The sequence below is a fragment of the Musa acuminata genome, chromosome BXJ2-1 (assembly GCF_036884655.1).
Source record: "Musa acuminata AAA Group cultivar baxijiao chromosome BXJ2-1, Cavendish_Baxijiao_AAA, whole genome shotgun sequence".
NCBI lineage: Eukaryota > Viridiplantae > Streptophyta > Magnoliopsida > Zingiberales > Musaceae > Musa > Musa acuminata.
Window position 1 is genome coordinate 28,002,578 of NC_088338.1, and position 21,078 is coordinate 28,023,655.

General features: G+C 55.2%; 20 non-coding genes and 25 pseudogenes across 20 annotated transcripts; all 45 read left to right on the forward strand.

Moving 5' to 3' along the window:
* Positions 1-170: 170 nt before the first annotated feature.
* Positions 171-289, forward strand: LOC135602620 (5S ribosomal RNA; annotated as a pseudogene).
* Positions 290-638: 349 nt separating this feature from the next.
* Positions 639-757, forward strand: LOC135603226 (5S ribosomal RNA; annotated as a pseudogene).
* Positions 758-1,106: 349 nt separating this feature from the next.
* LOC135600343 (5S ribosomal RNA) lies at positions 1,107-1,225 on the forward strand. Its single transcript, XR_010482666.1, has one exon. It is a non-coding gene; the product is annotated as a 5S ribosomal RNA (ribosomal RNA).
* Positions 1,226-1,575: 350 nt separating this feature from the next.
* LOC135601776 (5S ribosomal RNA) lies at positions 1,576-1,694 on the forward strand (annotated as a pseudogene).
* A 350-nt stretch (positions 1,695-2,044) lies between these two features.
* On the forward strand, positions 2,045-2,163 carry LOC135600162 (5S ribosomal RNA). The gene has a single exon (XR_010482489.1). It is a non-coding gene; the product is annotated as a 5S ribosomal RNA (ribosomal RNA).
* A 351-nt stretch (positions 2,164-2,514) lies between these two features.
* Positions 2,515-2,633, forward strand: LOC135600861 (5S ribosomal RNA). The gene has a single exon (XR_010483173.1). It is a non-coding gene; the product is annotated as a 5S ribosomal RNA (ribosomal RNA).
* A 264-nt stretch (positions 2,634-2,897) lies between these two features.
* Positions 2,898-3,016, forward strand: LOC135601523 (5S ribosomal RNA). The gene has a single exon (XR_010483814.1). It is a non-coding gene; the product is annotated as a 5S ribosomal RNA (ribosomal RNA).
* A 350-nt stretch (positions 3,017-3,366) lies between these two features.
* Positions 3,367-3,485, forward strand: LOC135601609 (5S ribosomal RNA). The gene has a single exon (XR_010483899.1). It is a non-coding gene; the product is annotated as a 5S ribosomal RNA (ribosomal RNA).
* A 350-nt stretch (positions 3,486-3,835) lies between these two features.
* On the forward strand, positions 3,836-3,954 carry LOC135602439 (5S ribosomal RNA; annotated as a pseudogene).
* A 350-nt stretch (positions 3,955-4,304) lies between these two features.
* LOC135603935 (5S ribosomal RNA) lies at positions 4,305-4,423 on the forward strand (annotated as a pseudogene).
* Positions 4,424-4,772: 349 nt separating this feature from the next.
* LOC135602428 (5S ribosomal RNA) lies at positions 4,773-4,891 on the forward strand (annotated as a pseudogene).
* Positions 4,892-5,241: 350 nt separating this feature from the next.
* LOC135600163 (5S ribosomal RNA) lies at positions 5,242-5,360 on the forward strand. The gene has a single exon (XR_010482490.1). It is a non-coding gene; the product is annotated as a 5S ribosomal RNA (ribosomal RNA).
* A 350-nt stretch (positions 5,361-5,710) lies between these two features.
* LOC135603500 (5S ribosomal RNA) lies at positions 5,711-5,829 on the forward strand (annotated as a pseudogene).
* A 350-nt stretch (positions 5,830-6,179) lies between these two features.
* On the forward strand, positions 6,180-6,298 carry LOC135602441 (5S ribosomal RNA; annotated as a pseudogene).
* Positions 6,299-6,648: 350 nt separating this feature from the next.
* Positions 6,649-6,767, forward strand: LOC135603782 (5S ribosomal RNA; annotated as a pseudogene).
* Positions 6,768-7,117: 350 nt separating this feature from the next.
* Positions 7,118-7,236, forward strand: LOC135601268 (5S ribosomal RNA). Its single transcript, XR_010483567.1, has one exon. It is a non-coding gene; the product is annotated as a 5S ribosomal RNA (ribosomal RNA).
* Positions 7,237-7,586: 350 nt separating this feature from the next.
* LOC135601524 (5S ribosomal RNA) lies at positions 7,587-7,705 on the forward strand. Its single transcript, XR_010483815.1, has one exon. It is a non-coding gene; the product is annotated as a 5S ribosomal RNA (ribosomal RNA).
* Positions 7,706-8,055: 350 nt separating this feature from the next.
* LOC135604667 (5S ribosomal RNA) lies at positions 8,056-8,174 on the forward strand (annotated as a pseudogene).
* Positions 8,175-8,524: 350 nt separating this feature from the next.
* On the forward strand, positions 8,525-8,643 carry LOC135601378 (5S ribosomal RNA). Its single transcript, XR_010483673.1, has one exon. It is a non-coding gene; the product is annotated as a 5S ribosomal RNA (ribosomal RNA).
* Positions 8,644-8,993: 350 nt separating this feature from the next.
* On the forward strand, positions 8,994-9,112 carry LOC135603599 (5S ribosomal RNA; annotated as a pseudogene).
* A 350-nt stretch (positions 9,113-9,462) lies between these two features.
* On the forward strand, positions 9,463-9,581 carry LOC135599372 (5S ribosomal RNA; annotated as a pseudogene).
* A 350-nt stretch (positions 9,582-9,931) lies between these two features.
* LOC135601573 (5S ribosomal RNA) lies at positions 9,932-10,050 on the forward strand. The gene has a single exon (XR_010483863.1). It is a non-coding gene; the product is annotated as a 5S ribosomal RNA (ribosomal RNA).
* Positions 10,051-10,400: 350 nt separating this feature from the next.
* LOC135601525 (5S ribosomal RNA) lies at positions 10,401-10,519 on the forward strand. Its single transcript, XR_010483816.1, has one exon. It is a non-coding gene; the product is annotated as a 5S ribosomal RNA (ribosomal RNA).
* Positions 10,520-10,869: 350 nt separating this feature from the next.
* On the forward strand, positions 10,870-10,988 carry LOC135600864 (5S ribosomal RNA). The gene has a single exon (XR_010483175.1). It is a non-coding gene; the product is annotated as a 5S ribosomal RNA (ribosomal RNA).
* A 350-nt stretch (positions 10,989-11,338) lies between these two features.
* Positions 11,339-11,457, forward strand: LOC135601611 (5S ribosomal RNA). The gene has a single exon (XR_010483901.1). It is a non-coding gene; the product is annotated as a 5S ribosomal RNA (ribosomal RNA).
* A 350-nt stretch (positions 11,458-11,807) lies between these two features.
* On the forward strand, positions 11,808-11,926 carry LOC135601023 (5S ribosomal RNA). The gene has a single exon (XR_010483329.1). It is a non-coding gene; the product is annotated as a 5S ribosomal RNA (ribosomal RNA).
* Positions 11,927-12,275: 349 nt separating this feature from the next.
* LOC135602429 (5S ribosomal RNA) lies at positions 12,276-12,394 on the forward strand (annotated as a pseudogene).
* Positions 12,395-12,744: 350 nt separating this feature from the next.
* LOC135601043 (5S ribosomal RNA) lies at positions 12,745-12,863 on the forward strand. The gene has a single exon (XR_010483349.1). It is a non-coding gene; the product is annotated as a 5S ribosomal RNA (ribosomal RNA).
* A 350-nt stretch (positions 12,864-13,213) lies between these two features.
* LOC135601024 (5S ribosomal RNA) lies at positions 13,214-13,332 on the forward strand. Its single transcript, XR_010483330.1, has one exon. It is a non-coding gene; the product is annotated as a 5S ribosomal RNA (ribosomal RNA).
* Positions 13,333-13,682: 350 nt separating this feature from the next.
* LOC135601044 (5S ribosomal RNA) lies at positions 13,683-13,801 on the forward strand. Its single transcript, XR_010483350.1, has one exon. It is a non-coding gene; the product is annotated as a 5S ribosomal RNA (ribosomal RNA).
* Positions 13,802-14,151: 350 nt separating this feature from the next.
* LOC135601683 (5S ribosomal RNA) lies at positions 14,152-14,270 on the forward strand (annotated as a pseudogene).
* Positions 14,271-14,620: 350 nt separating this feature from the next.
* Positions 14,621-14,739, forward strand: LOC135601717 (5S ribosomal RNA; annotated as a pseudogene).
* Positions 14,740-15,089: 350 nt separating this feature from the next.
* Positions 15,090-15,208, forward strand: LOC135601026 (5S ribosomal RNA). Its single transcript, XR_010483332.1, has one exon. It is a non-coding gene; the product is annotated as a 5S ribosomal RNA (ribosomal RNA).
* Positions 15,209-15,558: 350 nt separating this feature from the next.
* Positions 15,559-15,677, forward strand: LOC135601552 (5S ribosomal RNA). Its single transcript, XR_010483843.1, has one exon. It is a non-coding gene; the product is annotated as a 5S ribosomal RNA (ribosomal RNA).
* A 349-nt stretch (positions 15,678-16,026) lies between these two features.
* LOC135603924 (5S ribosomal RNA) lies at positions 16,027-16,145 on the forward strand (annotated as a pseudogene).
* A 350-nt stretch (positions 16,146-16,495) lies between these two features.
* Positions 16,496-16,614, forward strand: LOC135604517 (5S ribosomal RNA; annotated as a pseudogene).
* A 350-nt stretch (positions 16,615-16,964) lies between these two features.
* On the forward strand, positions 16,965-17,083 carry LOC135603464 (5S ribosomal RNA; annotated as a pseudogene).
* A 350-nt stretch (positions 17,084-17,433) lies between these two features.
* LOC135603961 (5S ribosomal RNA) lies at positions 17,434-17,552 on the forward strand (annotated as a pseudogene).
* Positions 17,553-17,902: 350 nt separating this feature from the next.
* LOC135601574 (5S ribosomal RNA) lies at positions 17,903-18,021 on the forward strand. Its single transcript, XR_010483864.1, has one exon. It is a non-coding gene; the product is annotated as a 5S ribosomal RNA (ribosomal RNA).
* A 350-nt stretch (positions 18,022-18,371) lies between these two features.
* Positions 18,372-18,490, forward strand: LOC135603281 (5S ribosomal RNA; annotated as a pseudogene).
* A 351-nt stretch (positions 18,491-18,841) lies between these two features.
* LOC135602280 (5S ribosomal RNA) lies at positions 18,842-18,960 on the forward strand (annotated as a pseudogene).
* Positions 18,961-19,310: 350 nt separating this feature from the next.
* LOC135602735 (5S ribosomal RNA) lies at positions 19,311-19,429 on the forward strand (annotated as a pseudogene).
* Positions 19,430-19,779: 350 nt separating this feature from the next.
* Positions 19,780-19,898, forward strand: LOC135602864 (5S ribosomal RNA; annotated as a pseudogene).
* Positions 19,899-20,249: 351 nt separating this feature from the next.
* On the forward strand, positions 20,250-20,368 carry LOC135602282 (5S ribosomal RNA; annotated as a pseudogene).
* Positions 20,369-20,718: 350 nt separating this feature from the next.
* LOC135602736 (5S ribosomal RNA) lies at positions 20,719-20,837 on the forward strand (annotated as a pseudogene).
* Positions 20,838-21,078: the final 241 nt, after the last annotated feature.

Sequence of the window (21,078 nt, forward strand, 5' to 3'; positions counted from 1 at the left end):
GCTTGCCGTGACCGATACGCAGTCGTCGGGCTAGGGCTCGGAGAGAGCTTGCTATAGGGATTTCATGTACGTTTAAGAAAGCGACGACGGTTTCGTGTCGGGCAAGAGGCTCCGAACGTTGATGCGCCGACCGCGACATGCACATAGGCGAGGGACGAAGCTCGCGAAACGGGTGCGATAATGCTAGCACTAAATCACCAGATCCCATCAAAACACCGAAGTTAAGCGTGCTTGGGCCAGAGTAGTACTACGATGGGTGACCCCCTGGGAAGTCCTCGTGTTACACTCCTTTTTGCATCCCAGGATACGAAACATCTCCCGTAGAGCTCCGAGACGTTTGTTTTGGGTCTGGAAATTTGCTGTGACCGCTACGCAGTCAGTATCGAGGGGCTCGCAGAGAGCTTTCCGGATTGGGGTCGCAATAGCGATTCCGAGATCGTTCTAGAAAGTCCGATGGTTTCGGCACGCGCTTTCCGTGACCGATACGCAGTCGTCGGGCTAGGGCTTGGAGAGAGCTTGCAATAGGGATTTTGTGAACATTCGAGAAAGCGACGACAGTTTCGTGACGGGCAAGAGGCTTCGGACATTGATGCGCCGACCGCGACGTGCACATAGGCGAGGGACGAAGCTCGCGAAACGGGTGCGATAATGCCAGCACTAAATCACCAGATCCCATCAAAACACCGAAATTAAGCGTGCTTGGGCCAGAGTACTACTACGATGGGTGACCCCCTGGGAAGTCCTCGTGTTGCACTCCTTTTTGCATCCCGGGATACGAAACATCTCTCGTAGAGCTCCGAGACGATTGTTTTGGGGCTGGAAATTTGCTGTAACCGCTACGCAGTCAGTATCGAGGGGCTCGGAGAGAGCTTTACGGATTGGGGTCGCAATAGCGATTCCGAGATCGTTCTAGAAAGTGCCGATGGTTTCGGCACGCGCTTGCCGTGACCGATACGCAGTCGTCGGGCTAGGGCTCGGAGAGAGCTTGCAATAGGGATTTCGTGAACGTTCGAGAAAGCGACGACGGTTTCATGACGGCAAGAGGCTCCGGACGTTGATGCGCCGACTGCGACGTGCACATAGGCGAGGGACGAAGCTCGCGGAACGGGTGCGATAATGCCAGCACTAAATCACCGGATCCCATCAAAACACCGAAGTTAAGCGTGCTTGGGCCAGAGTAGTACTACGATGGGTGACCCCTTGGGAAGTCCTCGTGTTGCACTCCTTTTTGCTTCCCGGGATACGAAACATCTCCCGTAGAGCTCCAAGACGTTTGTTTTGGGGCTGGAAATTTGCTGTGACCGCTACGCAGTCAGTATCGAGGGGCTCAGAGAGAGCTTTCCGGATTAGGGTTGCAATATTGATTCCGAGATCGTTCTAGAAAGTGCCGATGGTTTCGGCACGCGCTTGCCATGACCGATACGCAGTCGTCGGGCTAGGGCTCGAAGAGAGCTTGCAATAGGGATTTCGTGAACGTTCGAGAAAGCGCCGACGGTTTTGTGACGTGCAAGAGGCTCCGGACGTTGATGCGCCGACCGCGACATGCACATAAGCGAGGGACGAAGCTCGCGAAACGGGTGCGATAATGCCAGCACTAAATCATCAGATCCCATCAAAACACCGAAGTTAAGCGTGCTTGGGCCAGAGTAGTACTACGATGGGTGACCCCCTGGGAAGTCCTCGTGTTGCACTCCTTTTTGCATCCCGGGATATGAAACATCTCCCGTAGAGCTCCGAGACGTTTGTTTTGGGGCTGGAAATTTGCTGTGACCGCTACGCTGTCATTATCGAGGGGCTCGGAGAGAGCTTTCCGGATTGGGGTTGCAATAGCGATTCCGAGATCGTTCTAGAAAGTGCCGATGGTTTCGGCACGCGCTTGCCGTGACCGATACGCAGTCGTCGGGCTAGGGCTCGGAGAGAGCTTGCAATAGGGATTTCGTGAACGTTCGAGAAAGCGACGACGGTTTCGTGACGGGCAAGAGGCTCCGGACGGTGATACGCCGACCGCGACGTGCACATAGGTGAGGGACGAAGCACGCGAAACGGGTGCGATAATGCCAGCACTAAATCACCGGATCCCATCAAAACACCGAAGTTAAGCGTGCTTGGGCCAGAGTAGTACTACGATGGGTGACCCCCTGGGAAGTCCTCGTGTTGCACTCCTTTATGCTTCCCGGGATACGAAACATCTCCCGTAGAGCTCCGAGACGATTGTTTCGGGGCTGGAAATTTTGCTGTGACCGCTACGCAGTCAGTATCGAGGGGCTCGGAGAGAGCTTTCCGGATTGGGGTCGCAATAGCGATTCCGAGATCGTTCTAGAAAGTGCCGATGGTTTCGGCACGCGCTTTCCGTGACCGATACGCAGTCGTCGGGCTAGGGCTCGGAGAGAGCTTGCAATAGGGATTTTGTGAACGTTCGAGAAAGCGACGACGGTTTCGTGATGGGCAAGAGGCTCCGGACGTTGATGCGCCGACCGCGACGTGCACATAGGCGAGGGACGAAGCTCGCGAAACGGGTGCGATAATGCCAGCACTAAATCACCAGATCCCATCAAAACACCGAAGTTAAGCGTGCTTGGGCCAGAGTAGTACTACGATGGGTGACCCCCTGGGAAGTCCTCGTGTTGCACTCCTTTTTGCATCCCGGGATACGAAACATCTCCCGTAGAGCTCCGAGACGTTTGTTTTGGGTCTGGAAATTTGCTGTGACCGATGGTTTCGGCACGTGCTTGCCGTGATCGATACGCAGTCGTCGGGCTAGGGCTCGGAGAGAGCTTGCAATAGGGATTTCGTGAACGTTCGAGAAAGCGCCGACGGTTTCCTGACGGGCAAGAGGCTCCGGACGTTGATGCGCCAACCGCGACGTACACATAGGCGAGGGACGAACCTCGCGAAACGGGTGCGATAATGGCAGCACTAAATCACCGGATCCCATCAAAACACCGAAGTTAAGCGTGCTTGGGCCAGAGTAGTACTACGATGGGTGACCCCCTGGGAAGTCCTCGTGTTGCACTCCTTTTTGCATCCCGGGATACGAAACATCTCCCGTAGAGCTCCGAGACGTTTGTTTTGGGTCTGGAAATTTGCTTTGACCGCTACGCAGTCAGTATCGAGGGGCTCATAGAGAGCTTTCCGCATTGGGGTCGCAATAGCGATTCCGAGATCGTTCTAGAAAGTGCCGATGGTTTCGGCACGCGCTTGCCGTGACCGATACGCAGTCGTCGGGCTAGGGCTCGGAGAGAGCTTGCTATAGGGATTTCGTGAACGTTCAAGAAAGCGACGACGGTTTCGTGTCGGGCAAGAGGCTCCGGACGTTGATGCGCCGACCGCGACGTGCACATAGGCGAGGGACGAAGCTCGCGAAACGGGTGCGATAATGCTAGCACTAAATCACCAGATCCCATCAAAACACCGAAGTTAAGCGTGCTTGGGCCAGAGTAGTACTACGATGGGTGACCCCCTGGGAAGTCCTCGTGTTGCACTCCTTTTTGCATCCCGGGATACGAAACATCTCCCGTAGAGCTCCGAAACGTTTGATTTGGGTCTGGAAATTTGCTGTGACCGCTACGCAGTCAGTATCGAGGGGCTCGGAGAGAGCTTTTCGGATTGGGGTCGCAATAGCGATTCCGAGATCGTTCTAGAAAGTGCCGATGGTTTCGGCACGCGCTTGCCGTGACCGATACGCAGTCGGCGGGCTAGGGCTCGGAGAGAGCTTGCAATAGGGATTTCGTGAACGTTCGAGAAAGCGCCGACGGTTTTGTGACGGGCAAGAGGCTCCGGACGTTGATGCGCCGACCGCGACGTGCACATAAGCGAGGGACGAAGCTCGCGAAACGGGTGCGATAATGCCATCACTAAATCATCGGATCCCATCAAAACACCGAAGTTAAGCGTGCTTGGGCCAGAGTAGTACTACGATGGGTGACCCCCTGGGAAGTCCTCGTGTTGCACTCCTTTTTGCATCCCGGAATACGAAACATCTCCCGTAGAGCTCCGAGACGTTTGTTTTGGGGCTGGAAATTTGCTGTGACCGCTACGCAGTCAGTATCGAGGGGCTCGGAGAGAGCTTTCCGGATTGGGGTCGCAATAGCGATTCCGAGATCGTTCTAGAAAGTGCCGATGGATTCGGTACGTGCTTGCCGTGATCGATACGCAGTCGTCGGGCTAGGGCTCGGAGAGAGCTTGCAATAGGGATTTCGTGAACGTTCGAGAAAACGCCGACGGTTTCGTGATGGGCAAGAGGCTCCGGACGTTGATGCGCCGACCGCGACGTGCACATAGGCGAGGGACGAAGCTCGCGAAACGGGAGAGATAATGCCAGCACTAAATCACCAGATCCCATCAAAACACCGAAGTTAAGCGTGCTTGGGCCCGAGTAGTACTACGATGGGTGACCCCCTGGGAAGTCTTCGTGTTGCACTCCTTTTTGCATCCCGGGATACGAAACATCTCCCGTAGAGCTCCGAGACGATTGTTTTGGGGCTGGAAATTTGCTGTGACCGCTACACAGTCAGTATCGAGGGGCTCGGAGAGAGCTTTCCGGATTAGGGTCGCAATAGCGATTCCGAGATCGTTCTAGAAAGTGCCGATGGTTTCGGCACGCGCTTGCCGTGACCGATACGCAGTCGTCAGGCTAGGGCTCGGAGAGAGCTTGCAATAGGGATTTCGTGAACGTTCGAGAAAGCGACGAGGGTTTCATGACGGCAAGAGGCTCCGGACGTTGATGCGCCGACCGCGACGTGCACATAGGCGAGGGACGAAGCTCGCGGAACGGGTGCGATAATGCCAGCACTAAATCATCGGATCCCATCAAAACACCGAAGTTAAGCGTGCTTGGGCCAGAGTAGTACTACGATGGGTGACCCCCTAGGAAGTCCTCGTGTTGCACCACTTTTTGCATCCCGGGATACGAAAAATCTCCCGTAGAGCTCCGAGACGTTTGTTTTGGGGCTGGAAATTTGCTGTGACCGCTACGCAGTCAGTATCGAGGGGCTCGGAGAGAGCTTTCCGGATTGGGGTCGCAATACCGATTCCGAGATCGTTCTAAAAAGTGCCGATGGTTTCGGCACGCGCTTGCCGTGACCGATACGCAGTCGTCGAGCTAGGTCTCGGAGAGAACTTGCAATAGGGATTTCGTGAACGTTCGATAAAGCGCCGACGGTTTCGTGACGGGCAAGAGGCTCCGGACGTTGATACGCCGACCGCAACGTGCACATAGGTGAGGGACGAAGCACGCGAAACGGGTGCGATAATGCCAGCACTAAATCACCGGATCCCATCAAAACACCGAAGTTAAGCGTGCTTGGGCCAGAGTAGTACTACGATGGGTGACCCCCTGGGAAGTCCTCGTGTTGCACTCCTTTTTGCTTCCCGGGATACGAAACATCTCCCGTAGAGCTCCGAGACGATTGTTTTGGGGCTAGAAATTTGCTTTGACCGCTACGCAGTCAGTATCGAGGGGCTCATAGAGAGCTTTCCGCATTGGGGTCGCAATAGCGATTCCGAGATCGTTCTAAAAAGTGCCGATGGTTTCGGCACGCGCTTGCCGTGACCGATACGCAGTCGTCGAGCTAGGTCTCGGAGAGAACTTGCAATAGGGATTTCGTGAACGTTCGATAAAGCGCCGACGGTTTCGTGACGGGCAAGAGGCTCCGGACGTTGATACGCCGACCGCAACGTGCACATAGGTGAGGGACGAAGCACGCGAAACGGGTGCGATAATGCCAGCACTAAATCACCGGATCCCATAAAAAAACCGAAGTTAAGCGTGCTTGGGCCAGAGTAGTACTACGATGGGTGACACCCTGGGAAGTCCTCGTGTTGCACTCCTTTTTGCATCCCGGGATACGAAACATCTCCCGTAGAGCTCCGAGACGTTTGTTTTGGGGCTGGAAATTTGCTGTGACCGCTACGCAGTCAGTATCGAGGGGCTCGGAGAGAGCTTTTCGGATTTGGGTCGCAATAGCGATTCCGAGATCGTTCTAGAAAGTGCCGATGGTTTCGGCATGCGCTTGCCGTGAACGATACGCAGTCGGCGGGCTAGGGCTCGGAGAGAGCTTGAAATAGGGATTTCGAAAACGTTCGAGAAAGCGCCGACGGTTTTGTGACGGGCAAGAGGCTCCGGACGTTGATGCGCCGACCGCGACGTGCACATAAGCGAGGGACGAAGCTCGCGAAACGGGTGCGATAATGCCATCACTAAATCATCGGATCCCATCAAAACACCGAAGTTAAGCGTGCTTGGGCCAGAGTAGTACTACGATGGGTGACCCCCTGGGAAGTCCTCGTGTTGCACTCCTTTTTGCATCCCGGAATACGAAACATCTCCCGTAGACCTCCGAGACGTTTGTTTTGGGGCTGGAAATTTGCTGTGACCGCTACGCAGTCAGTATCGAGGGGCTCGGAGAGAGCTTTCCGGATTGGGGTCGCAATAGCGATTCCGAGATCGTTCTAGAAAGTGCCGATGGATTCGGTACGTGCTTGCCGTGATCGATACGCAGTCGTCGGGCTAGGGCTCGGAGAGAGCTTGCAATAGGGATTTCGTGAACGTTCGAGAAAGCGCCGACGGTTTCGTGACGGGCAAGAGGCTCCGGACGTTGATGCGCCGACCGCGACGTGCACTTAGGCGAGGGACGAAGCTCGCGGAACGGGTGCGATAATGGCAGCACTAAATCACCGGATCCCATCAAAACACCGAAGTTAAGCGTGCTTGGGCCAGAGTAGTACTACGATGGGTGACACTCTGGGAAGTCCTCGTGTTGCACTCATTTTTGCATCCCGGGATACGAAACATCTCCCGTAGAGCTCCGAGACGTTTATTTTGGGGCTGGAAATTTGCTGTGACCGCTACGCAGTCAGTATCGAGGGGCTTGGAGAGAGCTTTTCGGATTGGGGTCGCAATAGCGATTCCGAGATCGTTCTAGAAAGTGCCGATGGTTTCGGCACGCGCTTGCCGTGACCGATACGCAGTCGGCGGGCTAGGGCTCGGAGAGAGCTTGCAATAGGGATTTCGTGAACGTTCGAGAAAGCGCCGACGGTTTCGTGACGGGCAAGAGGCTCCGGACGTTGATGCGCCGACCGCGACGTGCATATAGGCGAGGGACGAAGCTCGCGAAACGGGTGCGATAATGGCAGCACTAAATCACCGGATCCCATCAAAACACCGAAGTTAAGCGTGCTTGGGCCAGAGTAGTACTACGATGGGTGACCCCCTGGGAAGTTCTCGTGTTGCACTCCTTTTTGCTTCCCGGGATACGAAACATCTCCCGTAGAGCTCCGAGACGATTGTTTTGGGGCTGGAAATTTGCTGTGACCGCTACTCAGTCAGTATCGAGGGGCTCGGAGAGAGCTTTCCGGATTGGGGTCGCAATAGCGATTCCGAGATCGTTCTAGAAAGTGCCGATGGTTTCGGCACGCGCTTTCCGTGACCGATACGCAGTCGTCGGGCTAGGGCTCGGAGAGAGCTTGCAATAGGGATTTCGTGAACGTTCGAGAAAGCGCCGACGGTTTCGTGACGTGCAAGAGGCTCCGGACGTTGATGCGCCGACCGCGACGTACACATAGGCGAGGGACGAACCTCGCGAAACGGGTGCGATAATGGCAGCACTAAATCACCGGATCCCATCAAAACACCGAAGTTAAGCGTGCTTGGGCCAGAGTAGTACTACGATGGGTGACCCCCTGGGAAGTCCTCGTGTTGCACTCCTTTTTGCATCCCGGGATACGAAACATCTCCCGTAGAGCTCCGAGACGTTTGTTTTGGGTCTGGAAATTTGCTTTGACCGCTACGCAGTCAGTATCGAGGGGCTCATAGAGAGCTTTCCGCATTGGGGTCGCAATAGCGATTCCGAGATCGTTCTAGAAAGTGCCGATGGTTTCGGCACGCGCTTGCCGTGACCGATACGCAGTCGTCGGGCTAGGGCTCGGAGAGAGCTTGCAATAGGGATTTCGTGAACGTTCGAGAAAGCGCCGACGGTTTCGTGACGGGCAAGAGGCTCCGGACGTTGATGCGCCGACCGCGACGTGCACATAGGCGAGGGACGAAGCTCGGGGAACGGGTGCGATAATGGCAGCACTAAATCAACGGATCCCATCAAAACACTGAAGTTAAGCGTGCTTGGGCCAGATTAGTACTACGATGGGTGACACCCTGTGAAGTCCTCGTGTTGCACTCCTTTTTGCATCCCGGGATACGAAACATCTCCCGTAGAGCTCCGAGACGTTTGTTTTGGGGCTGGAAATTTGCTGTGACCGCTACGCAGTCAGTATCGAGGGGCTCGGAGAGAGCTTTTCGGATTGGGGTCGCAATAGCGATTCCGAAATCATTCTAGAAAGTGCCGATGGTTTCGGCACGCGCTTGCCGTGACCGATACGCAGTCGTCGGGCTAGGGCTCGCAGAGAGCTTGCAATAGGGATTTCGTGAACGTTCGAGAAAGCGCCGACGGTTTCGTGACGGGCAAGAGGCTCCGGACGTTGATATGCTGACCGCGACGTGCACATAGGCGAGGGACGAAGCACGCGAAACGGGTGTGATAATGCCAGCACTAAATCAACGGATCCCATCAAAACACCGAAGTTAAGCGTGCTTGGGCCAGAGTAGTACTACGATGGGTGACCCCCTGGGAAGTTCTCGTGTTGCACTCCTTTTTGCTTCCCGGGATACGAAACATCTCCCGTAGAGCTCCGAGACGATTGTTTTGGGGCTGGAAATTTGCTGTGACCGCTACTCAGTCAGTATCGAGGGGCTCGGAGAGAGCTTTCCGGATTGGGGTCGCAATAGCGATTCCGAGATCGTTCTAGAAAGTGCCGATGGTTTCGGCACGCGCTTTCCGTGACCGATACGCAGTCGTCGGGCTAGGGCTCGGAGAGAGCTTGCAATAGGGATTTCGTGAACGTTCGAGAAAGCGCCGACGGTTTCGTGACGGGCAAGAGGCTCCGGACGTTGATGCGCCGACCGCGACGTGCACATAGGCGAGGGACGAAGCTCGCGGAACGGGTGCGATAATGGCAGCACTAAATCACCGGATCCCATCAAAACACCGAAGTTAAGCGTGCATGGGCCAGAGTAGTACTACGATGGGTGACACCCTGGGAAGTCCTCGTGTTGCACTCCTTTTTGCATCCCGGGATACGAAAAATCTCCCGTAGAGCTCCGAGACGTTTGTTTTGGGGCTGGAAATTTGCTGTGACCGCTACGCAGTCAGTATCGAGGGGCTCGGAGAGAGCTTTTCGGATTGGGGTCGCAATAGCGATTCCGAGATCGTTCTAGAAAGTGCCGATGGTTTCGACACGCGCTTGCCGTGACCGATACGCAGTCGTCGGGATAGGGCTCGGAGAGAGCTTGCAATAGGGATTTCGTGAACGTTCGAGAAAGCGCCGACGGTTTCGTGACGGGCAAGAGGCTCCGGACGTTGATGCGCCGACCGCGACGTGCACATAGGCGAGGGACGAAGCTCGCGGAACGGGTGCGATAATGGCAGCACTAAATCACCGGATCCCATCAAAACACCGAAGTTAAGCGTGTTTGGCCCAGAGTAGTACTACGATGGGTGACACCCTGGGACGTCCTCGTGTTGCACTCCTTTTTGCATCCCGGGATACGAAACATCTCCCGTAGAGCTCCGAGACGTTTGTTTTGGGGCTGGAAATTTGCTGTGACCGCTATGCAGTCAGTATCGAGGGGCTCGGAGAGAGCTTTTCGGATTGGGGTCGCAATAGCGATTCCGAGATCGTTCTAGAAAGTGCCGATGATTTCGGCACGCGCTTGCCGTTTCCGATACGCAGTCGTCGGGCTACAGCTCGGAGAGAGCTTGCAATAGGGATTTCGTGAACGTTCGAGAAAGCGCCGACGGTTTCGTGACGGGCAAGAGGCTCCGGACGTTGATTCGCCGATCGCAACGTGCACATAGGTGAGGGACGAAGCATGCGAAACGGGTGCGATAATGCCAGCACTAAATCACCGGATCCCATCAAAACACCGAAGTTAAGCGTGCTTGGGCCAGAGTAGTACTACGATGGGTGACCCCCTGGGAAGTCATCGTGTTGCACTCCTTTTTACGTCCCGGGATACGAAACATCTCCCGTAGAGCTCCGAGACGATTGTTTTGGGGCTAGAAATTTGCTGTGACCGCTACGCAGTCAGTATCGAGGGGCTCGGAGAGAGCTTTCCGGATTGGGGTCGCAATAGCGATTCCGAGATCGTTCTAGAAAGTGCCGATGGTTTCGGCACGCGCTTTCCGTGACCGATACGCACTCGTCGGGCTAGGGCTCGGAGAGAGCTTGCAATATGGATTTCGTGAACGTTCGAGAAAGCGCCGACGGTTTCGTGACGGGCAAGAGGCTCCGGACGTTGATGCGCCGACCGCGACGTGCACATAGGTGAGGGACGAAGCTCGCGAAACGGGTGCGATAATGGCAGCACTAAATCACCGGATCCCATCAAAACACCGAAGTTAAGCGTGCTTGGGCCAGAGTAGTACTACGATGGGTGACCCCCTGGGAAGTCCTCGTGTTGCACTCCTTTTTGCATCCCGGGATACGAAACATCTCCCGTAGAGCTCCGAGACGATTGTTTTGAGGCTGGAAATTTGCTGTGACCGCTACGCAGTCAGTATCGAGGGGCTCGGAGAGAGCTTTCCGGATTGGGGTCGCAATAGCGATTCCGAGATCGTTCTAGAAAGTGCCGATGGTTTCGGCACGCGCTTTCCGTGATCGATACGCAGTCGTCGGGCTAGGGCTCGGAGAGAGCTTGCAATAGGGATTTTGTGAACATTCGAGAAAGCGACGACGGTTTCATGACGGGCAAGAGGCTACGGACATTGATGCGCCGACCGCGACGTGCACATAGGCGAGGGACGAAGCTCGCGAAACGGGTGCGATAATGCCAGCACTAAATCACCAGATCCCATCAAAACACCGAAGTTAAGCGTGCTTGGGCCAGAGTAGTACTACGATGGGTGACCCCCTGGGAAGTCCTCGTGTTGCACTCCTTTTTGCTTCCCAGGATACGAAACATCTCCCGTAGAGCTCCGCGACGTTTGTTTTGGGGCTGGAAATTTGCTGTGACCGCTACGCAGTCAGTATCGAGGGGCTCGGAGAGAGCTTTCCGGATTGGGGTTGCAATAGCGATTCCGAGATCGTTCTAGAAAGTGCCGATGGTTTCGGCACGTGCTTGCCGTGACCGATACGCAGTCGTCGGACTAGGGCTCGGAGAGAGTTTGCAATAGGAATTTTGTGAACATTCGAGAAAGCGACGACGGTTTCGTGACGGGCAAGAGGCTACGGACATTGATGCGCCGACCGCGACGTGCACATAGGCGAGGGACGAAGCTCGCGAAACGGGTGCAATAATGCCAGCACTAAATCACCAGATCCCATCAAAACACCGAAGTTAAGCGTGCTTGGGCCAGAGTAGTACTACGATGGGTGACCCCCAGGGAAGTCCTCGTGTTGCACTCCTTTTTGCATCTCGGGATACGAAACATCTCCCGTAGAGCTCCGAGACGATTGTTTTGGGGCTGGAAATTTGCTGTGACCGCTACGCAGTCAGTATCGAGGGGCTCGGAGAGAGCTTTCCGGATTGGGGTCGCAAGAGCGATTCCGAGATCGTTCTAGAAAGTGCCGATGGTTTCGGCACGCGCTTTCCGTGATCGATACGCAGTCGTCGGGCTAGGGCTCGGAGAGAGCTTGCAATAGGGATTTTGTGAACATTCGAGAAAGCGACGATGGTTTCATGACGGGCAAGAGGCTTCGGACATTGATGCGCCGACCGCGACGTGCACATAGGCGAGGGACGAAGCTCGCGGAACGGGTGCGATAATGCCAGCACTAAATCACCGGATCCCATCAAAACACCGAAGTTAAGCGTGCTTGGGCCAGAGTAGTACTACGATGGGTGACCCCTTGGGAAGTCCTCGAGTTGCACTCCTTTTTGCTTCCCAGGATACGAAACATCTCCCGTAGAGCTCCGAGACGTTTGTTTTGGGGCTGGAAATTTGCTGTGACCGCTACGCAGTCAGTATCGAGGGGCTCGGAGAGAGCTTTCCGGATTGGGGTTGCAAAAGCGATTCTGAGATCGTTCTAGAAAGTGCCGATGGTTTCGGCACGCGCTTGCCGTGACCGATACGCAGTCGTCGGGCTAGGGCTCGGAGAGAGTTTGCAATAGGAATTTTGTGAACATTCGAGAAAGCGACGACGGTTTCGTGACGGGCAAGAGCTACGGACATTGATGCGCCGACCGCGACGTGCACATAGGCGAGGGACGAAGCTCGCGAAACGGGTGCGATAATGCCAGCACTAAATCACCAGATCCCATCAAAACATCGAAGTTAAGCGTGCTTGGGCCAGAGTAGTACTACGATGGGTGACCCCCAGGGAAGTCCTCGTGTTGCACTCCTTTTTGCATCCCGGGATACGAAACATCTCCCGTAGAGCTCCGAGACGATTGTTTTGGGGCTGGAAATTTGCTGTGACCGCTACGCAGTCAGTATCGAGGGGCTCGGAGAGAGCTTTCCGGATTGGGGTTGCAATAGCGATTCCGAGATCGTTCTAGAAAGTGCCGATGGTTTCGGCACGCGCTTGCCGTGACCGATACGCAGTCGTCGGGCTAGGGCTCGGAGAGAGTTTGCAATAGGAATTTTGTGAACATTCGAGAAAGCGACGACGGTTTCGTGACGGGCAAGAGGCTACGGACATTGATGCGCCGACCGCGACGTGCACATAGGCGAGGGACGAAGCTCGCGAAACGGGTGCAATAATGCCAGCACTAAATCACCAGATCCCATCAAAACACTGAAGTTAAGCGTGCTTGGGCCAGAGTAGTACTACGATGGGTGACCCCCAGGGAAGTCCTCGTGTTGCACTCCTTTTTTTATCCCGGGATACGAAACATCTCCCGTAGAGCTCCGAGACGATTGTTTTGGGGCTGGAAATTTGCTGTGACCGCTACGCAGTCAGTATCGAGGGGCTCGGGGAGAGCTTTCCGGATTGGGGTCGCAATAGCGATTCCGAGATCGTTCTAGAAAGTGCCGATGGTTTCGGCACGCGCTTTCCGTGATCGATACGCAGTCGTCGGGCTAGGGCTCGGAGAGAGCTTGCAATAGGGATTTTGTGAACATTCGAGAAAGCGATGATGGTTTCATGACGGGCAAGAGGCTTCGGACAATGATGCGCCGACCGCGACGTGCACATAGGCGAGGGACGAAGCTCGCGGAACGGGTGCGATAATGCCAGCACTAAATCACCGGATCCCATCAAAACACCGAAGTTAAGCGTGCTTGGGCCAGAGTAGTACTACGATGGGTGACCCCTTGGGAAGTCCTCGAGTTGCACTCCTTTTTGCTTCCCAGGATACGGAACATCTCCCGTAGAGCTCCGAGACGTTTGTTTTGGGGCTGGAAATTTGCTGTGACCGCTACGCAGTCAGTATCGAGGGGCTCGGAGAGAGCTTTCCGGATTGGGGTTGCAATAGCGATTCCGAGATCGTTCTAGAAAGTGCCGATGGTTTCGGCACGCGCTTGCCGTGACCGATACGCAGTCGTCGGGCTAGGGCTCGGAGAGAGTTTGCAATAGGAATTTTGTGAACATTCGAGAAAGCGACGACGGTTTCGTGACGGGCAAGAGGCTACGGACATTGATGCGCCGACCGCGACGTGCACATAGGCGAGGGACGAAGCTCGCGAAACGGGTGCAATAATGCCAGCACTAAATCACCAGATCCCATCAAAACACTGAAGTTAAGCGTGCTTGGGCCAGAGTAGTACTACGATGGGTGACCCCCAGGGAAGTCCTCGTGTTGCACTCCTTTTTGCATCCCGGGATACGAAACATCTCCCGTAGAGCTCCGAGACGATTGTTTTGGGGCTGGAAATTTGCTGTGACCGCTACGCAGTCAGTATCGAGGGGCTCGGAGAGAGCTTTCCGGATTGGGGTCGCAATAGCGATTCCGAGATCGTTCTAGAAAGTGCCGATGGTTTCGGCACGCGCTTTCCGTGATCGATACGCAGTCGTCGGGCTAGGGCTCGGAGAGAGCTTGCAATAGGGATTTTGTGAACATTCGAGAAAGCGACGATGGTTTCATGACGGGAAAGAGGCTTCGGACATTGATGCGCCGACCGCGACGTGCACATAGGCGAGGGACGAAGCTCGCGGAACGGGTGCGATAATGCCAGCACTAAATCACTGGATCCCATCAAAACACCGAAGTTAAGCGTGCTTGGGCCAGAGTAGTACTACGATGGGTGACCCCTTGGGAAGTCCTCGAGTTGCACTCCTTTTTGCTTCCCAGGATACGAAACATCTCCCGTAGAGCTCCGAGACGTTTGTTTTGGGGCTGGAAATTTGCTGTGACCGCTACGCAGTCAGTATCGAGGGGCTCGGAGAGAGCTTTCCGGATTGGGGTTGCAATAGTGATTCCGAGATCGTTCTAGAAAGTGCCGATGGTTTCGGCACGCGCTTGCCGTGACCGATACGCAGTCGTCGGGCTAGGGCTCGGAGAGAGTTTGCAATAGGAATTTTGTGAACATTCGAGAAAGCGACGACGGTTTCGTGACGGGCAAGAGGCTACGGACATTGATGCGCCGACCGCGACGTGCACATAGGCGAGGGACGAAGCTCGCGAAACGGGTGCGATAATGCCAGCACTAAATCACCAGATCCCATCAAAACACCGAAGTTAAGCGTGCTTGGGCCAGAGTAGTACTACGATGGGTGACCCCTAGGGAAGTCCTCGTGTTGCACTCCTTTTTGCATCCCGGGATACGAAACATCTCCCGTAGAGCTCCGAGACGATTGTTTTGGGGCTGGAAATTTGCTGTGACCGCTACGCAGTCAGTATCGAGGGGCTCGGAGAGAGCTTTCCGGATTGGGGTCGCAATAGCGATTCCGAGATCGTTCTAGAAAGTGCCGATGGTTTCGGCACGCGCTTTCCGTGATTGATACGCAGTCGTCGGGCTAGGGCTCGGAGAGAGCTTGCAATAGGGATTTTGTGAACATTCGAGAAAGCGACGATGGTTTCATGACGGGCAAGAGGCTTCGGACATTGATGCGCCGACCGCGACGTGCACATAGGCGAGGGACGAAGCTCGCGGAACGGGTGCGATAATGCCAGCACTAAATCACCGGATCCCATCAAAACACCGAAGTTAAGCGTGCTTGGGCCAGAGTAGTACTACGATGGGTGACCCCTTGGGAAGTCCTCGAGTTGCACTCCTTTTTGCTTCCCAGGATACGAAACATCTCCCGTAGAGCTCCGAGACGTTTGTTTTGGGGCTGGAAATTTGCTATGACCGCTACGCAGTCAGTATCGAGGGGCTCGGAGAGAGCTTTCCGGATTGGGGTTGCAATAGCGATTCCGAGATCGTTCTAGAAAGTGCCGATGGTTTCGGCACGCGCTTGCCGTGATCGATACGCAGTCGTCGGGCTAGGGCTCGGAGAGAGTTTGCAATAGGAATTTTGTGAACATTCGAGAAAACGACGACGGTTTCGTGACGGGCAAGAGGCTACGGACATTGATGCGCCGACCGCGACGTGCACATAGGCGAGGGACGAAGCTCGCGAAACGGGTGCGATAATGCCAGCACTAAATCACCAGATCCCATCAAAACACCGAAGTTAAGCGTGCTTGGGCCAGAGTAGTACTACGATGGGTGACCCCCAGGGAAGTCCTCGTGTTGCACTCCTTTTTGCATCCCGGGATACGAAACATCTCCCGTAGAGCTCCGAGACGATTGTTTTGGGGCTGGAAATTTGCTGTGACCGTTGCGCAGTCAGTATCGAGGGGCTCGGAGAGAGCTTTCCGGATTGGGGTCACAATAGCGATTCCGAGATCGTTCTAGAAAGTGCCGATGGTTTCGGCACGCGCTTGCCGTGACCGATACGCAGTCGTCGGGCTAGGGCTCGGAGAGAGCTTGCAATAGGGATTTCATGAACGTTCGAGAAAGCGACGACGGTTTCATGACGGCAAGAGGCTCCGGACGTTGATGCGCCGACCGCGACGTGCACATAGGCGAGGGACGAAGCTCGCGGAACGGGTGCGATAATGGCAGCACTAAATCACCGGATCCCATCAAAACACCGAAGTTAAATGTGCTTGGGCCAGAGTAGTACTACGATGGGTGACACCCTGGGAAGTCCTCGTGTTGCACTCCTTTTTGCATCCCGGGATACGAAAAATCTCCCGTAGAGCTCCGAGACGTTTGTTTTGGGGCTGGAAATTTGCTGTGACCGCTACGCAGTCAGTATCGAGGGGCTCGGAGAGAGCTTTTCGGATTGGGGTCGCAATAGCGATTCCGAGATCGTTCTAGAAAGTGCCGATGGTTTCAACACACGCTTGCCGTGACCGGTACGAAGTCGTCGGGATAGGGCTCGGAGAGAGCTTGCAATAGGGATTTCGTGAACGTTCGAGAAAGCGCCGATGGTTTCGTGACGGGCAAGAGGCTCCGGACGTTGATGCGCCGACCGCGACGTGCACATAGGCGAGGGACGAAGCTCGCGGAACGGGTGCGATAAAGGCAGCACTAAATCACCGGATCCCATCAAAACACCGAAGTTAAGCGTGCTTGGGCCAGAGTAGTACTACGATGGGTGACACCCTGGGATGTCCTCGTGTTGCACTCCTTTTTGCATCCCAGGATACGAAACATCTCCCGTAGAGCTCCGAGACGTTTGTTTTGGGGCTGGAAATTTGCTGTGACCGCTACGCAGTCAGTATCGAGGGGCTCGGAGAGAGCTTTTCGGATTGGGGTCGCAATAGCGATTCCGAGATCGTTCTAGAAAGTGCCGATGGTTTCGGCACGCGCTTGCCGTTTCCGATACGCAGTCGTCGGGCTACGGCTCGGAGAGAGCTTGCAATAGGGATTTCGTGAACGTTCGAGAAAGCGCCGACGGTTTCGTGACGGGCAAGAGGCTCGGGACGTTGATACGCCGACCGCAACGTGCACATAGGCGAGGGACGAAGCATGCGAAACGGGTGCGATAATGCCAGCACTAAATCACAGGATCCCATCAAAACACCGAAGTTAAGCGTGCTTGGGCCAGCGTAGTACTACGATGGGTGACCCCCTGGGAAGTCATCGTGTTGCACTCCTTTTTACGTCCCGTGATACGAAACATCTCCCGTAGAGCTCCGAGACGATTGTTTTGGGGCTAGAAATTTGCTGTGACCGCTACGTAGTCAGTATCGAGGGGCTCGGAGAGAGCTTTCCGGATTGGGGTCGCAATAGCGATTCCGAGATCGTTCTACAAAGTGCCGATGGTTTCGGCACGCGCTTGCCGTGTCCGATACGCAGTCGTCGGGCTAGGGCTCGGAGAGAGCTTGCAATAGGGATTTCGTGAACGTTCGAGAAAGCGCCGACGGTTTCGTGACGGGCAAGAGGCTCCGGACGTTGATACGCCGACCGCAACTTGCACATAGGTGAGGGACGAAGCATGCGAAACGGGTGCGATAATGCCAGCACTAAATCATCGGATCCCATCAAAACACCGAAGTTAAGCGTGCTTGGGCCAGAGTAGTACTACGATGGGTGACACCCTGGGATGTCCTCGTGTTGCACTCCTTTTTGCATCCCGGGATACGAAACATCTCCCGTAGAGCTCCGAGACGTTTGTTTTGGGGCTGAAAATTTGCTGTGACCGCTACAAGGTCAGTATCGAGGGGCTCGGAGAGAGCTTTTCGGATTGGGGTCGCAATAGCGATTCCGAGATCGTTCTAGAAAGTGCCGATGGTTTCGGCACGCGCTTGCCGTTTCCGATACGCAGTCGTCGGGCTACGGCTCGGAGAGAGCTTGCAATAGGGATTTCGTGAACGTTCGAGAAAGCGCCGACGGTTTCGTGACGGGCAAGAGGCTCGGGACGTTGATACGCCGACCGCAACGTGCACATAGGTGAGGGACGAAGCATGCGAAACGGGTGCGATAATGCCAGCACTAAATCACCGGATCCCATCAAAACACCGAAGTTAAGCGTGCTTGGGCCAGAGTAGTACTACGATGGGTGACCCCCTGGGAAGTCATCGTGTTGCACTCCTTTTTACGTCCCGTGATACGAAACATCTCCCGTAGAGCTCCGAGACGATTGTTTTGGGGCTAGAAATTTGCTGTGACCGCTACGTAGTCAGTATCGAGGGGCTCGGAGAGAGCTTTCCGGATTGGGGTCGCAATAGCGATTCCGAGATCGTTCTAGAAAGTGCCGATGGTTTCGGCACGCGCTTGCCGTGTCCGATACGCAGTCGTCGTGCTAGGGCTCGGAGAGAGCTTGCAATAGGGATTTCGTGAACGTTCGAGAAAGCGCCGACGGTTTCGTGACAGGCAAGAGGATCCGGACGTTGATACGCCGACCGCAACATGCACATAGGTGAGGGACGAAGCATGCGAAACGGGTGCGATAATGCCAGCACTAAATCACCGGATCCCATCAAAACACCGAAGTTAAGCGTGCTTGGGCCAGAGTAGTACTACGATGGGTGACACCCTGGGATGTCCTCGTGTTGCACTCCTTTTTGCATCCCGGGATACGAAACATCTCCCGTAGAGCTCCGAGACGTTTGTTTTGGGGCTGGAAATTTGCTGTGACCGCTACGCAGTTAGTATCGAGGGGCTCGGAGAGAGCTTTTCGGATTGGGGTCGCAATAGCGATTCCGAGATCGTTCTAGAAAGTGCCGATGGTTTCGGCACGCGCTTGCCGTGACCGATACGCAGTCATCGGGCTAGGGCTCGGAGAGAGCTTGCAATAGGGATTTCGTGAACGTTCGAGAAAGCGACGACGCTTTCATGACGAGCAAGAGGCTTCCGGACGTTGATGCGCCGACCGCGACGTGCTCATAGGCGAGGGACGAAGCTCGCGGAACGGGTGCGATAATGCTAGCACTAAATCACCGGATCCAATCAAAACACCGAAGTTAAGCGTGCTTGGGCCAGAGTAGTACTACGATGGGTGACCCCTTGGGAAGTCCTCGTGTTGCACTCCTTTTTGCTTCCCGGGATACGAAACATCTCCCGTAGAGCTCCGAGACGATTGTTTTGGGGCTGGAAATTTGCTGTGACCGCTACGCGGTCAGTATCGAGGGGCTCGGAGAGAGCTTTCCGGATTGGGGTCGCAATAGCGATTCCGAGATCGTTCTAGAAAGTGCCGACGGTTTCGGCACGTGCTTGCCGTGATCGATACGCAGTCGTCGGGCTAGGGCTCGGAGAGAGCTTGCAATAGGGATTTCGAGAACGTTCGAGAAAGCGCCGACGGTTTCGTGACGGGCAAGAGGCTCCGGACGTTGATGCGCCGACCGCGACGTGCACATACGCGAGGGACGAAGCTCGCGAAACGGGTGCGATAATGGCAGCACTAAATCGCCAGATCCCATCAAAACACCGAAGTTAAGCGTGCTTGGGCCAGAGTAGTACTACGATGGGTGACCCCCTGGGAAGTCCTCGTGTTGCACTCCTTTTTGCATCCCGGGATACGAAACGTCTCCCGTAGAGCTCCGAGACGTTTGTTTTGGGGCTGGAAATTTGCTGTGACCGCTACGCAGTCAGTATCGAGTGGCTCGGAGAGAGCTTTCCGGATTGGGGTTGCAATATTGATTCCGAGATCGTTCTAGAAAGTGCCGACGGTTTCGGCACGTGCTTGCCGTGATCGATACGCAGTCGTCGGGCTAGGGCTCGGAGAGAGCTTGCAATAGGGATTTCGTGAACGTTCGAGAAAGCGCCGACAGTTTCGTGATGGGCAAGAGGCTCCGGACGTTGATGCGCCGACCGCGACGTGCACATAGGCGAGGGACGAAGCTCGCGAAACGGGTGCGATAATGGCAGCACTAAATCACCGAATCCCATCAAAACACCGAAGTTAAGCGTGCTTGGGCCAGAGTAGTACTACGATGGGTGACCCCCTGGGAAGTCCTCGTGTTGCACTCCTTTTTGCATCCCGGGATACGAAACATCTCCCGTAGAGCTCCGAGACATTTGTTTTGGGGCTGGAATTTTGCTGTGACCGCTACGCAGTCAATATCGAGGGGCTCGGAGAGAGCTTTCCGGATTGGGGTCGCAATAGCGATTCCGAGATCGTTCTAGATAGTGCCGATGGTTTCGGCACTCGCTTTCCGTGACCGATACGCAGTCATCGGGCTAGGGCTCGGAGAGAGCTTGCAATAGGGATTTCGTGAACGTTCGAGAAAGCGACGACGCTTTCATGACGAGCAAGAGGCTTCCGGACGTTGATGCGCCGACCGCGACGTGCTCATAGGCGAGGGACGAAGCTCGCGGAACGGGTGCGATAATGCTAGCACTAAATCACCGGATCCAATCAAAACACCGAAGTTAAGCGTGCTTGGGCCAGAGTAGTACTACGATGGGTGACCCCTTGGGAAGTCCTCGTGTTGCACTCCTTTTTGCTTCCCGGGATACGAAACATCTCCCGTAGAGCTCCGAGACGATTGTTTTGGGGCTGGAAATTTGCTGTGACCGCTACGCGGTCAGTATCGAGGGGCTCGGAGAGAGCTTTCCGGATTGGGGTCGCAATAGCGATTCCGAGATCGTTCTAGAAAGTGCCGACGGTTTCGGCACGTGCTTGCCGTGATCGATACGCAGTCGTCGGGCTAGGGCTCGGAGAGAGCTTGCAATAGGGATTTCGAGAACGTTCGAGAAAGCGCCGACGGTTTCGTGACGGGCAAGAGGCTCCGGACGTTGATGCGCCGACCGCGACGTGCACATACGCGAGGGACGAAGCTCGCGAAACGGGTGCGATAATGGCAGCACTAAATCGCCAGATCCCATCAAAACACCGAAGTTAAGCGTGCTTGGGCCAGAGTAGTACTACGATGGGTGACCCCCTGGGAAGTCCTCGTGTTGCACTCCTTTTTGCATCCCGGGATACGAAACGTCTCCCGTAGAGCTCCGAGACGTTTGTTTTGGGGCTGGAAATTTGCTGTGACCGCTACGCAGTCAGTATCGAGTGGCTCGGAGAGAGCTTTCCGGATTGGGGTTGCAATAGCGATTCCGAGATCGTTCTAGAAAGTGCCGACGGTTTCGGCACGTGCTTGCCGTGATCGATACGCAGTCGTCGGGCTAGGGCTCGGAGAGAGCTTGCAATAGGGAT